We start from the raw sequence: 12,419 nt of genomic DNA on the forward strand, positions 1-12,419 counted from the left end.
GAGAAACAATGAAACTTAAAAGGGAATACCGAATATGACACAAAAATAGCGTATAACCATAAAGTGTACTAACATTCATCATAACTATAAATTGATAACAATAAAACATAACATTGAAGTAATAACAATTGACAAGAAATAAAATAAAGGAAATATTTCCCGAACATAAACTTCCGAATCGGATACGAAATCCGCCAGGGGAAGTTTTTTTTTTTTTTTTTTTTTTTTTTTTTTTTTTTTTTTTTTTTTTTTTTTTTAAAAATCGGTTGACGAAGTGCATAAGGGACTACGTCAGTAAAATCCGACAGTGTGTGTATATAACAACATCGTTCTTAAAAGTGCAGTTTGCACTGTCAGATGGTGAAAAGCAACTAATCCGTTCAGCAACGGAAAAGGCTGCCATCTGGGGAACGGTATCTGAATCTTTGGCAGAATCCGATGATTTTGCAATGGAATTGCCATCTAGAAGAAGGTGGCGTTGTATAAAATGTAATAAAAGAGCGTCTGGGGCTCAGTTCATTTGTGGTTGAGTGCCAAAGGCGTAGTGTGAGTGCAAATTGTCTCACGGAAATTGATGTGTGAATTGTTTTGTGGTCAACCGAGGAGCCTAGGATTCGGTGACGTGTAAGTACAAGTTCGCAGTGCGTGTGAGCTACCTGCGAGTGACTCGACTATTAAGTTCAGCAGTCCATTAGTGCAATCTGCAGACTTGGACTGATGATTATATAATTTGCAGGGCAATGGGGCAACCTGCGGACAGTGCTAAGGCAACCTGTCTAATAATTGAGGGGTAGGCAGTGCATTGGAGCTATCTGCGATACCGTGGTTAAGCGGGCCTAAGGGCGTCCGTAATAAAAGTATCAGCGGCGTTATTAGCGACCTGCTGTACTAGGGAAATGTCGACTGTTCAAGCAATAAAAATAGCTCTGAAGCTAGAATAGCATACATGCATAAATAGCGTCACTTTTTGTGCGCGCAGTACATAACACTACATAAAATGAAAATCATGAACTATAAATCAATAGCGCTAGCATAATGACATAATTAAAAACAATGACATATATTGACAGGAAAATAAAAACACAATGATGTATAATAATAATGCTGTAAGTAGTCGGAACGCTCAACGTTAACATGTAACACTGGCCACCTGGGGCTGGCTGCTAGGCTGCGTGTGTGTTAGTTTTAAAACTGACGATAACAAATTGAACTGAAAGGACAACTAGGCACAGTTCCCGTAGCGCTTACATCACCGGCTAATTAGAGGCAAAGTACGTATCTCACAATGGATCATCGGCCGATATTTTGGGGCAAGACTGCAACAAGGAAGAGCAATATCTCGGTGTAAATGGTGGTAAGACTAAAAGACCGGTACTGTCGGAAGAGGGTACCTAACATGTTGTAGGGGCCTCCTCATCGACAGAAGAAGGAAAACAGGATAGAACAATGACCACGGTGGTAGAGTAAAATAAATGGGGAGGGCAAAAATAACTGCGTAGCAACCAAGGAACAATCGTCTACCGATATACGGCAGCCCGGACGATTGGTCGTTTGTGCCTCGTCAGTAGCGTGAAAAACCCGTGGCATTGTATTGGTTTGCCCATATCTGGCCTTGTCCAAGGCAGTTCGATGTGTAAGAGGGTTAGGGCTGTAGTTTGTAGCTTACACAATGAATCAAAGCAGTAGTGAAATTTCACTTATAGGATTGGCAGACTAAGGTATGCAGAATAATGTAAATCGTTAAGAACTTCGTGTGATTTATCCAGCTAATGTGAAACAAAACGAGGAAAAGAATTTAAACAATGAATCACATCTATTTAATATTTATGTTAAGATTTATTGGGATGTTTGAATGAATTTTGTTTGCCGTGTCTTCCGGATGCATGAAAGAAACCAGCTTGGAGCTGTTAGCGAGAGCGCAGCGCACGCGTAGGTGCGGAGTAGGCAACGGCACGTCAGCGGTTATGTGAGAAGGCGTGTAACCGCGAGAGACCGGCCGCTACTGCAGCGACAAATATCACGCGCTTAGCGTGTACCAGAAATAACGATGAATTAGAAATTGCTAATTATCTAGCATAAGAGTTTTTTTTTTTTTTAAAAAAAAAGGCTGTTAGTTATATAAACTGATGGTAAGTGCATTGTAGTCTGTCATACACAGAGGATAGGGCAGTAATTTGCGGTTTGTGTTTGTAACTACTAGGACGCTCCGCTTGTTGAGACGCTGGAGGCGGCAGCGCACGTGGTGATAAGATACGTCATCGCGCGGAGCGCTGTTACTGGCTGTGAAGGAATGATGGCCGCTGGCCAGTTCTTGGCGAGGAGAAGGGACAGCGCTGAAGAGGAGGGGAGGCGACAGCTGATGTTATGCCCCGCCAACAGCTGGTCCCGTAAACAAAGCGTACGAGGCGTATGCATTTCAAGTCCTGGCTTTATCTGTTCCGATTACTTACGATTAGCTGCAGCAAATACAGAACTAGGACATATAGTACAATACACTAGACGTCAACGTAACAAGTATTAAGAAAAGCTCGGAGTAAAAATACTCCACATGTACTGGTTTGCCAAATAGATGGCAATAGAGGACATTGAAGAATATTATTCGGAGTTAGCAGCCGCGGTTCTGCCAACACCAAGTGTAATGGTTGCATTTGAAGCAAGTCAGTTGCGTGACGTCTAATGCGTGGCATTGCTTGCAAAACATAAAACATAATCATACATATAAAAATGAGCAAAAATACATGACAGGACTGGAAACTGACAATTGAGAATGGCTGGGAACTCCGTGGTGGCCAGGCACATCTTGCTTCCAAGTCCCTGGAGAAAATGACTTAAACTAAGCTGCAATAGAACATATCATAAAACTCTAACTAGGCGTGATTAATCACGCGACCTCAACCCATAAGGGTGTCGATTCCGCAGAGGGTATCTACAACCCTGTGGAGGTAATCTCCTCCGTTTTTTATTTCGTTTTTGTTCTACTTGAGGTGGAGGTGACACAGGCGGATCGGGGGCTGCGACCTGTTGTGGTGACACAGCCCTACCGTGGTAAGGTTGCAGGCGGTCAAAGTGCACTATCACCGTACGATCGGTTAATTGCAGTTCTGCATTGACTGGTGAGGTCAACCGTACAATCCGATACGGGCCTTCAAAGCGGGGAGAGAACTTTTTAGTTCGTCCCTTTTTGATTGCCGGGTTTCGTAGTAACACTAAATCACATGTCTGATAAGTCGGTAAAACAGCATTTTTGTTCTGCCTGTGCAACAGTTTATTAGTAGCTTTGATATTATTCCTCTTTACCTTATACCAGATCGCTTTTAGCCGGCGGGCTAAACCTTTTACTTCCTTTATTTCTACACCTTGAGGTAGTTTGTCTATTTCGAACGGCGAATTCATCGGCCGTCCAAACACAGCTTCGTAAGGGGTATACCCTGTGGATTCATGTATTCGGGTGTTGTATGCAGAAGAAATATACGGTACATATCTGTCCCAATCAGCGTGCGTTTTTGCAACATAATAGGATAACATTTTACAAATTGTACGGTGTACGCGTTCAACGCGACCGTTGGCTTTAGGATGGAAGGGAGTTGTACGCCATTTTTTGATTCTTAATAATTTACAAACTTGTACAAATAAAGCAGACATGAAATTGGTTCCTTGATCCGTTAAAATGGCATCAGGACTTCCGAAAGGTAGTATCACACGATTTACAAACTCTCTCGCCACAGTTTCAGCTGTCATGTCGGGGAGGGGAACCAAAATTAGATAACGTGAAAAGTGATCAATAATAGACAAAATGTATTTGTTACCTTGTTGCGACTGTGGAAAAGGACCTTGGAAATCTAAAGCAAGAATTTCGAAGGGTGAAGATGCCTGAGGAAGTGTTTGCAGCGGCACTCGCGGATGCCTATTTTGTGCTCGTTGTGCACACGGCAGGCAAGATCTTACATACCTGTCCACATCACGTTGTCGGTATTGCCACCAATAACGTGTCGCAATTCGAGCGTTCGTAGCGCGTTTTCCGCTGTGACATGCTTGGATGGTATCATGGCATTGCCGTATTATACGTTGCTGCAAGCATTCCGGTATTACCAAACGATTCCCATGTGGAGTTCTTCGATACAAAAGGTCGTCTATTACTTCAAATTCTGGGAAGGTGGCGTATCTTTGACATTGAACGTCCACCTGCTGTGCTTCTTTTAACTCTTCAATTGATACCTCATCTGATTCAATGACACGCACTTTTCTACTTAACGCATCAGCATTTTGATGCAACCGACCAGGCTTGTGCCGAACTTCAAAATCATATTCTGACAGTTTCATGGCCCAGCGCATAAGTTTGCTGCTAGGGTCTTTAAGATTCAATAACCACTGCAGAGCAGAGTGATCGGTAAGAACTGTAAATTTGCGACCATAGAGGTAACATCTAAAATAATTAATTCCAAAAAGAAGGGCAAGCAATTCCTTTTCTGTAGTACTGTAATTAGTTTCTGCTTTATTCAGTTGACGAGAGGCATACCCAACGGGTTTTTCCTCACCATCTTGCACTTGGCTTAGGACACATCCTACAGCAAAATCAGATGCGTCACAAGATAAAATAAAAGGTTCAGCGAAGTCTGGGTAAACAAGCAGAGGTGAACTAGTTAAAATAGTTTTCACTGTTTGAAAGGCGGTCGAACATTCATCCGTCCAAACAAAAGGAGTATCCTTTTTCAACAATTTAGTAAGTGGTTTGGTAATAGTAGCATAATCTTTAACAAAACGGCGGTAATAATTTGCAAGGTCAAGGAAGGATTGTAATTCCTTTAAATTTGTTGGAATAGAAAAAGTGTCTACTGCTTCAGTTAATCGTGGATCTGGTTTGACTCCGTTGGAACTGATGACATGACCTAAATACTGCACTTGTGATTGAGCAAAAGAACATTTTTCTAATTTTAAGCTTAAATTAGCATTTTGCAAGCGCAACAGTACACTGCGTAGATGTTCAGCATGTTCAGCAATGGATTTTGAAAATATAATTATATCATCAAGATACACAAGGCACATAGTAGGTTTCAACCCACGTAATAGCAGATCTGCAAATCGCTGAAAGGTTGCTGGTGCGTTGCGAAGCCCGAAAGGCATCCTTAAGAATTCATATAAGCCGCCAGGAACTACAAAAGCTGTCTTAGCTCGATCTTCAGGAGCAATTGGAATTTGATGATACCCACTGCGCATGTCTAATGTTGTGAAGTACCGGCAATTGCCCAGACGATCGAGTGTTTCATCGATCCGGGGTAATGGATAATGATCTGGAGTAGTAACTTTGTTTACTGCTCGCATGTCTACACAGAGGCGATAGGATTTTTCTCCGTCTATAGATTTCTTTGGAACGACTACAATTGGGCTAGACCACGCACTAGAAGAGGGTTGTATTATTCCTGCTTCTAGTTGCTGTTGTATAGTTTCCTCTACCACTGACTGAAGATGGTAGGGAATTCGGTACCCTTTTTGAGCTATTGGCCTAGCATTTCCGGTTGGAATCTCATGTTGGATTAAATCTGTTGCTGGTAAATATTTCCTGTCTTCAAACAACCATGAATACTCATTCAATACTTCATTTATTAGCTTTTGTTCATGCAATGGGAGGTGACTAAGCTTAGCTTTAAACTTATCTGTCAGATGTGACGTGATTGTCAAAAGGTGTTGAGAGGCGGCAGCAGTCTTTTTCTTTTTCAGAGAAGGGGTTCTCTTTGACAACTCATCTTCTGGGATAACCTGTAAGCTGGCTAATACTGTACCACGCGGTATGAAAGCTTGCTTGTGACTAAAATTGTCTAAACACACGGGTACGCAATTTTCTTTCTGTACTTGCTGCGCTTTGCACAGGCTACGTTTTACGTGGACCTGCATCTGGTCGAGAGTTTCATTTTGGCAGAGTGGATCTACCAAGAAATGAACCTCTTCGGATTCACGTATCCCGACAGGCACCCAAAGGATCTTTCCTGTGCCTTCTGGTATCTCCACGGGATTATCGGCTTTTAGCATCGTTACGGGAGACTCCGAAACTTGGGAAACGGATCCTTTTTTCCCAGCTCCGCTCGCCCGCAACGTGCAGTCACGTCCAAAACGGTGCACGTTGTCGCCGAATTGGACGGTATTTAACCTATAGTCAATAACCCCCTGGAAATGACGCAGAAAGTCACTTCCTAGGATGATGTCGTAATCCGTGCGCCTGTTTCGTACAACCTCCATCGTAAAAGCATATTCTGTTGAGTCCAACGTGAACTCAACGCAACAGCTGCCATCAGGTTTCACTATGCCGGGACCAATACCACTGATATGGTACCGCGGCGGTTGCAATGTTCTTTTATCTCTCTTCGATAAAAATGCCAAGCTGATCTGTGCGCCTGTGTCAATTAGCACGCGTATTGGTTTGCGGCCTCTAACACCATCGACAACCACGCTTGCCACCTGCGTGATTCCCTTATCAACTAGGGGGGTCACTATTTTTAACGGGGACCGGGAGGGGTGGCACTTCCTGCCCCGCGGCCGTTTCCCGAATTCTGTGGTTGGTTTGCATTTCGCCTGGAATTTGCAGGCGGTTGTGGCCTACTATTTGGACAATGCACGCTTTGGTGGCCCATGTTCCTGCACTGATGACAATATGGCACGCGACATTGCTCTGCCACATGTCCTTGTCTATTACAGCGCCCACACTTAGTATCGTTCGAAAAGACACGTCGGGGCTCACTTTGCCGCGCGGAGACGGCCACAAATCGGCTCGCCTCCTCTCTCAAGAGTGCTAATCGCACGGCTTCGTGTAAGGTGCGGGGGGAAGCTACCTTGATTTCGCCCCCTATTTGAGGGTTTATGCCACGAATAAACACGTCTATCGCACGACATTCTGATTCTTCCAACAGAACTTCGTTACGAGCAGAACTGGCACTTAGTGCGTACGTGTGGCATGCAACGCTTCGAATCCTGTCCGCGAATGCTTCTAAATCTTCACCCGCTTTTTGCTTGAGGGTGGAAAGCAGGTCGCGATAGTAACTAGTACCACGTTTGTCTGTATACCTTTCAATCAACCCTGTTGCAAGGGACTGGAAGGTAGGGGCATTTTTCAAGCTCTCGACCGACTGCACGTAGTTCCGCGCTTCGCCGGTGAGTTTCATTTTCATCACGTTTAAGAGAAATTCATCTGGCCAACCGCAAAGGTTTCCGATGTCCTGGATATTCTGGACAAACGTTTGAATATCCTCGTGCGGCTTTCCAGCGAACGCCGGAATAAACGCTACTGCTGGGAAGCTCTGCACCAAAGTAGAGGTGGCTACTGCCACAGGTGATTCTGCACTAGTGAGTGGTGGAATCACCTGCTTCAGCTGTTCTTCCACTAGCACTGGCTTAGCAACACTAGATTGCGGAGAAGCCATTTTAAGATCATCTATCTGTTGCTTAAGCTCCGCGTTAGTTAGAATTAATTGATTTAACTGGGACTGCAGCGCCAAGAGGGGATCTTCGTCCGCTCCGGCTGCTCCTGCCTCCGATTGCTGCCTGGTGATCGGCATGTTACAATAGTATGGGCATCTACACCACCGTAGCGTCGCTAGCGACTTACATTATTTGGTGGCGTGCAGACGACGGACGGCGGCGGTGTCGACGAGCGGCGGCAGGCGCGTTGATCACGCGTGGGCGCAGCAGGCGGCGGGCGACAGCATGGACAGCTGCGACGGCGGGGCGGCGCGAGGGCCGCACCCCGGACCCTGGCGCAGGCGGTGGCCCGTGGCAGCTACGGACAGCGGCGGCGGCGGCGGCGGCGGCGAGCGTGACTGCATCGCGGACCCTCCTCGGCTCGCGTCCGGCGGCGAACTGCGTCACGCTTGTGGCGCGCTAGTGCGCGGCCACGCACATTCTGCAACGCAGGCGACCGGCTGGCACGCGCATGGCGCGCTGCAGCCTCGCCACGTTCGGTCTAGTTTCCCTTAATTGCTCAAACTCGGCCCCTTCTTAGTACTCATACTCAACTGATAAGTTGATTTTACAACCGTAAGGTGGGTCGCATCCCACTTCTGACACCATTTGTTCGTCAGGATAGAAGTCAGGAGCGGAGGGCGTTGTAAAATGAAAATTAATTGAGTGGAATGGACCCAGTTTATTCTTGTAATGATGGTACAGTGGTGCCTACGTAGGGCTGAGCAGCCCCAAGAGGGGTTGCCGTCTGCTCATCAGAGAGGCAGAGACTAGAGGAGCGACTACTCGGGGCCGAGGTCAGAAGCTAAGAGAGCGCGGAGCTGTTTCCAAGCCGCCCTCGCCGCTCTCGGCCGCGTCCCCACGTGATCACACGATTAGTCTCTGATTGGAGGATTGATTCCGCCAACGCGCCTTGCTAGTAGCGTGCCCCCGTCAGCGCAACCAACCCGTGGGACTTGAGTCTGACCGAGGAGCACGTGGCAGGAATGTGCCGACCATGGTCTTCCGGCCAGCACCTTCCACCACAGTATGCCCACGCCTTCTACGGCCGAACATTATGCATTGAAAATTTATTTAAATAAAATTTTGTCGGCAATGATCCCTCTTGGGGGTCTCCTCCCTGCACACAGTATTAGTAGCAATGTCTTGTCATATTGTAGAAAATGCAGTTAACATTAATGAAATGCTGTTTGAAGAAAGTTGTGTAGATTTCCAATCAGGGTTTGATGACACTTCAAATAGATACAGATATTGGCACCTCTCTTTAAATGTTCAGAAATGTAAAATTCTACACTTAAGAAAAAGTCTGTAGTATCCTAGTGGATGACTGCAATATCAATATGTCACAGTTGGAATCAGTCTAGTTATTCAAATACCTGAGTGTAACAATTTGCAGGAATATGAAATGCAATAATCACACAAGTGCAGTTGTAGGTAAAATGAACGGCAGACTTAAGTTGATTGCTAGAATACTATGAAAATGCAGTCAGTCTTCAAGAGAGACTGTTTAGAAAACAGTCATGTGATATATAGTGGAATAGGGCTCAAGTGTGTGGAACTCATACCAAAAAGGACTAACAGTGGATATTAAACATTACAGGGAAGAGAACCATAAATGTTCACAGTTTTGCTTGACCCATGTGAGAGTGACACAGAGATAATGAAGAAACTGAAGTAGCAGATACTTGACAACATAAGCAAACTATCCTAAGTAAGCCTACTTAATACATTTGAAGAACCAGAATTAAATAATGAATATAGCAATATACCACAACTTCCATACATATTTCTCCCACATGGATTGAGAGGACAAAATCAGACTATTTACAGCATGCACAGAGGTATTTACATAATCATTCTTCCTGCACTCTATATGTGAATAGAATGAGACAAAGCCCTAGTACGTGGAGCAAAGGGAATTACGGATGTGGTTGTAAATTTAGATGTAGACTGCAATGTAATCAAGCCTAATACATACAATAAACACTCTGATACTGCTGGGTATTCATATTTTCATTTTTAGCATGAGAAGTTCATCAAAAACTTTGTAGACCAAATAACATTTTTTTTTTATTTATTGATCTATTTGCATCTACAGCTGCACAATGTGCAAGAGATATTTGAATTTTTTTTGTCAATATTAACAGTTTTACAAATAATATACCTTTGTACATAATAACACACATTAATATATCAGTTATTAAATAAATGTTGTTACATTATATACAGAGAGATAAAATACAAATGTTCTTCTGAATGAGACTACATTGGGTAAACACACAAAAATTTAGTTTTGTAGGTATTCATTTACTGTGTAAAAGCAGTGATCAACCAAGTATGACTTCAGTTTCGATTTGAAGTGACCAATGTTTTATGTGTGTTTAATGGTATCTGGTAAGACATTGTATAGTTTGATACTAGGATGGATAAGGCTGTTTTGAAATAACTTTGTGTTGGCGCTTTGAACATGTACAGCCAATTTTTGTTTTGTATCATAGCTGTGTATTGTGTGATTTTGCGTGATGAGTGGTCTTTTTGTATGTACGTTTTGCTTTAAATACATTATATTTTCAAGTATATATATGCAAGGAAGTGGCAGGATCATTCTTTTTTGAAACAATGGTCTACATGATTTGTGATTATATACCCTTTCCATTATTTGTATGATTTTTTTTTTAATTTTGAATGTTTTGATGGTATCTCCAGAATTTCCCCAGAACATTATCCCATACAGGAGGTGAGAGTATACAACTGCACAATATACATTGCTGTTTATATTTTATATGATTAAGATAATTTTGAAGTTTTAACATGAAGACATGTAAATCTATTTTGCACTATGCTTTATTAAATAATTTCTTTGTCTGTGATGTGATTTAAGCTTTTTGACTGTTCTCTCACATTGGGCAGGAAGAGTTGTAAGAAGCAGTTACATTCCTGTTGTCATAGGTATCAGTTAGCTATCTGCCATTGTAAAGAGTGGACATGTTTAATGGGTATTTGTAGCCCAGGCAAGTGAGTGGATGCTATGGTATTGCCTACCAGATCCAGGAAATGTTGAAAATACAAAAAAATTAAAAAGATGAACATTTTTATTATTGTAGTTTTTGTTACATCACACATTTACAATCCTGAGCAGTTTCATATTTCTTCATAGAGGAAAATCTGATGCCAACAATTATATTTGAAAGACAAAGAAGCTATGGCAGGTTACAAGAAGTAGATGCCTTCGTCTCTCTCTCTACAATTTTATCCTTCGCCCATCCACCACGCTGCCCTTCATTACCAATTAACTATTCCTCAATGCCTTAGAATGTGTCATACCAATGTATTACTTCTTTTAGTCATGTTGTGCCATGAGTTATTTTTCCCTGGTTTAATTTGGTATCTACACATATGATGTACTCATTTAATATTTAGCATACCTATGTTTTACAACATTTCAAAAACTTCTAATCTTGCTGAACTGTCTACCATTCACATTTCACTTCCACATAAGGCTACATTCTTAGCGAATATTTTGAGAAAAGAATTACCTTATGTTTGACATTAACATATGACTCTTTCTCAGAAAAGCTTCCATTGCTATTTTAACACTCGAGCAGGTGCACTATTTTTTATAACATGGCTGGGCATGTAGCAATATTGGTACACATGTCGAGAATAGTTTTCTTTATGTTACTAACGAAAAAATGTATGAGTAATATCACAATTCAACCTCAGCATAATTTTAAAAAAATGATAAAATGAACTTACTTTATATGAGCTAGATCTCTGTTTAAGAACACAATAATAAAAAAAAAACTTTTGTTATATCAATCTATTGTCACTTTTTAGTGTTATCTCATAGTAATAACCCACCTGAAGCATTAAACAGCACACTTGCTAAAGATCCCAGCCAACTGCTTATTTGACTGTTAATTATCTTGTAGACAATTGCCTATTTGCAGGTTTGTGATGCTAGATTGGGATCATGATAATTTTTTTCCAAGGATTGTAAATCTTTTCTCACCTAGTTTGCTGATTATTTTATGTTAGTACTGCTTCCTTGGATGTATGATAACACTACTTATCACAATGTTAGTTGAATCAATAATGAAGGAATAGACTTGGGTTTGCAATTGTAAAACAACAATGGAAAGATACAAGACAAAGTTATTTATGGCTGGCACACTTCATACACTGGCACACCCATTTGAGGGTTAGATCTGCTTTTTATATATCCTATTTACTACAGTCATTTTTTGGCCATATAAGATAATCTCTCTTATTATTTTGTGTCTTATTTCCTAAAGTTATTCCATCAACATCATCTATTTTAATTCATGTACACTATTAACCTGGTATTACTTTTGTTGAAGTCCATATTGTAACCTTTTCCCAAGGAAACTATTCACTTCATTCAATTGTTTTCCCAAGTCCTGTGCCATCTCTGATAGAATTATAACCTTGAAATTTTTATTTCTTCTCCACAGACCACAAATGCTTTCCCAAATTTCTCCTTGGTTTCTTTTACTGCATACACTATGTACAATTGAGTGACATGAGGATAGACTACCACAATATCTCACTCTCAGCTCCATTACAACCCCTTCTTCATATCCTTAAACTCGTATAACTGTAGTCTGGTACCTGTTCAGGTTATAGGTAATTTTTGTATTACTTCAGATTGTATGTTCACTTCAGAATTTTAAGAGTGTATCCCACTTAACAAAGTCAAACCCTTTTTCTGAATCTACAAATGCTATAAATTTAGCTTTGCCTTCCTTCATTCTATCCTCTACAGTAAATCATTGCGTCAAAATGTTCCTAAATATTTCCAGAACTCAAATCAGTCATCCTCCTGTTCAGCTACTACTGGTTACTCCATTCTTCTGAGTGTAATCCATGTTAATATATTGTACCCATGACTTATTGCTGCATATCTGCATGATATGGAAGACACAACAAGACCACTCAGGCCCCTTCTTGAA

The sequence above is a fragment of the Schistocerca serialis genome, chromosome 9 (genome assembly GCF_023864345.2).
Source record: "Schistocerca serialis cubense isolate TAMUIC-IGC-003099 chromosome 9, iqSchSeri2.2, whole genome shotgun sequence".
NCBI lineage: Eukaryota > Metazoa > Arthropoda > Insecta > Orthoptera > Acrididae > Schistocerca > Schistocerca serialis.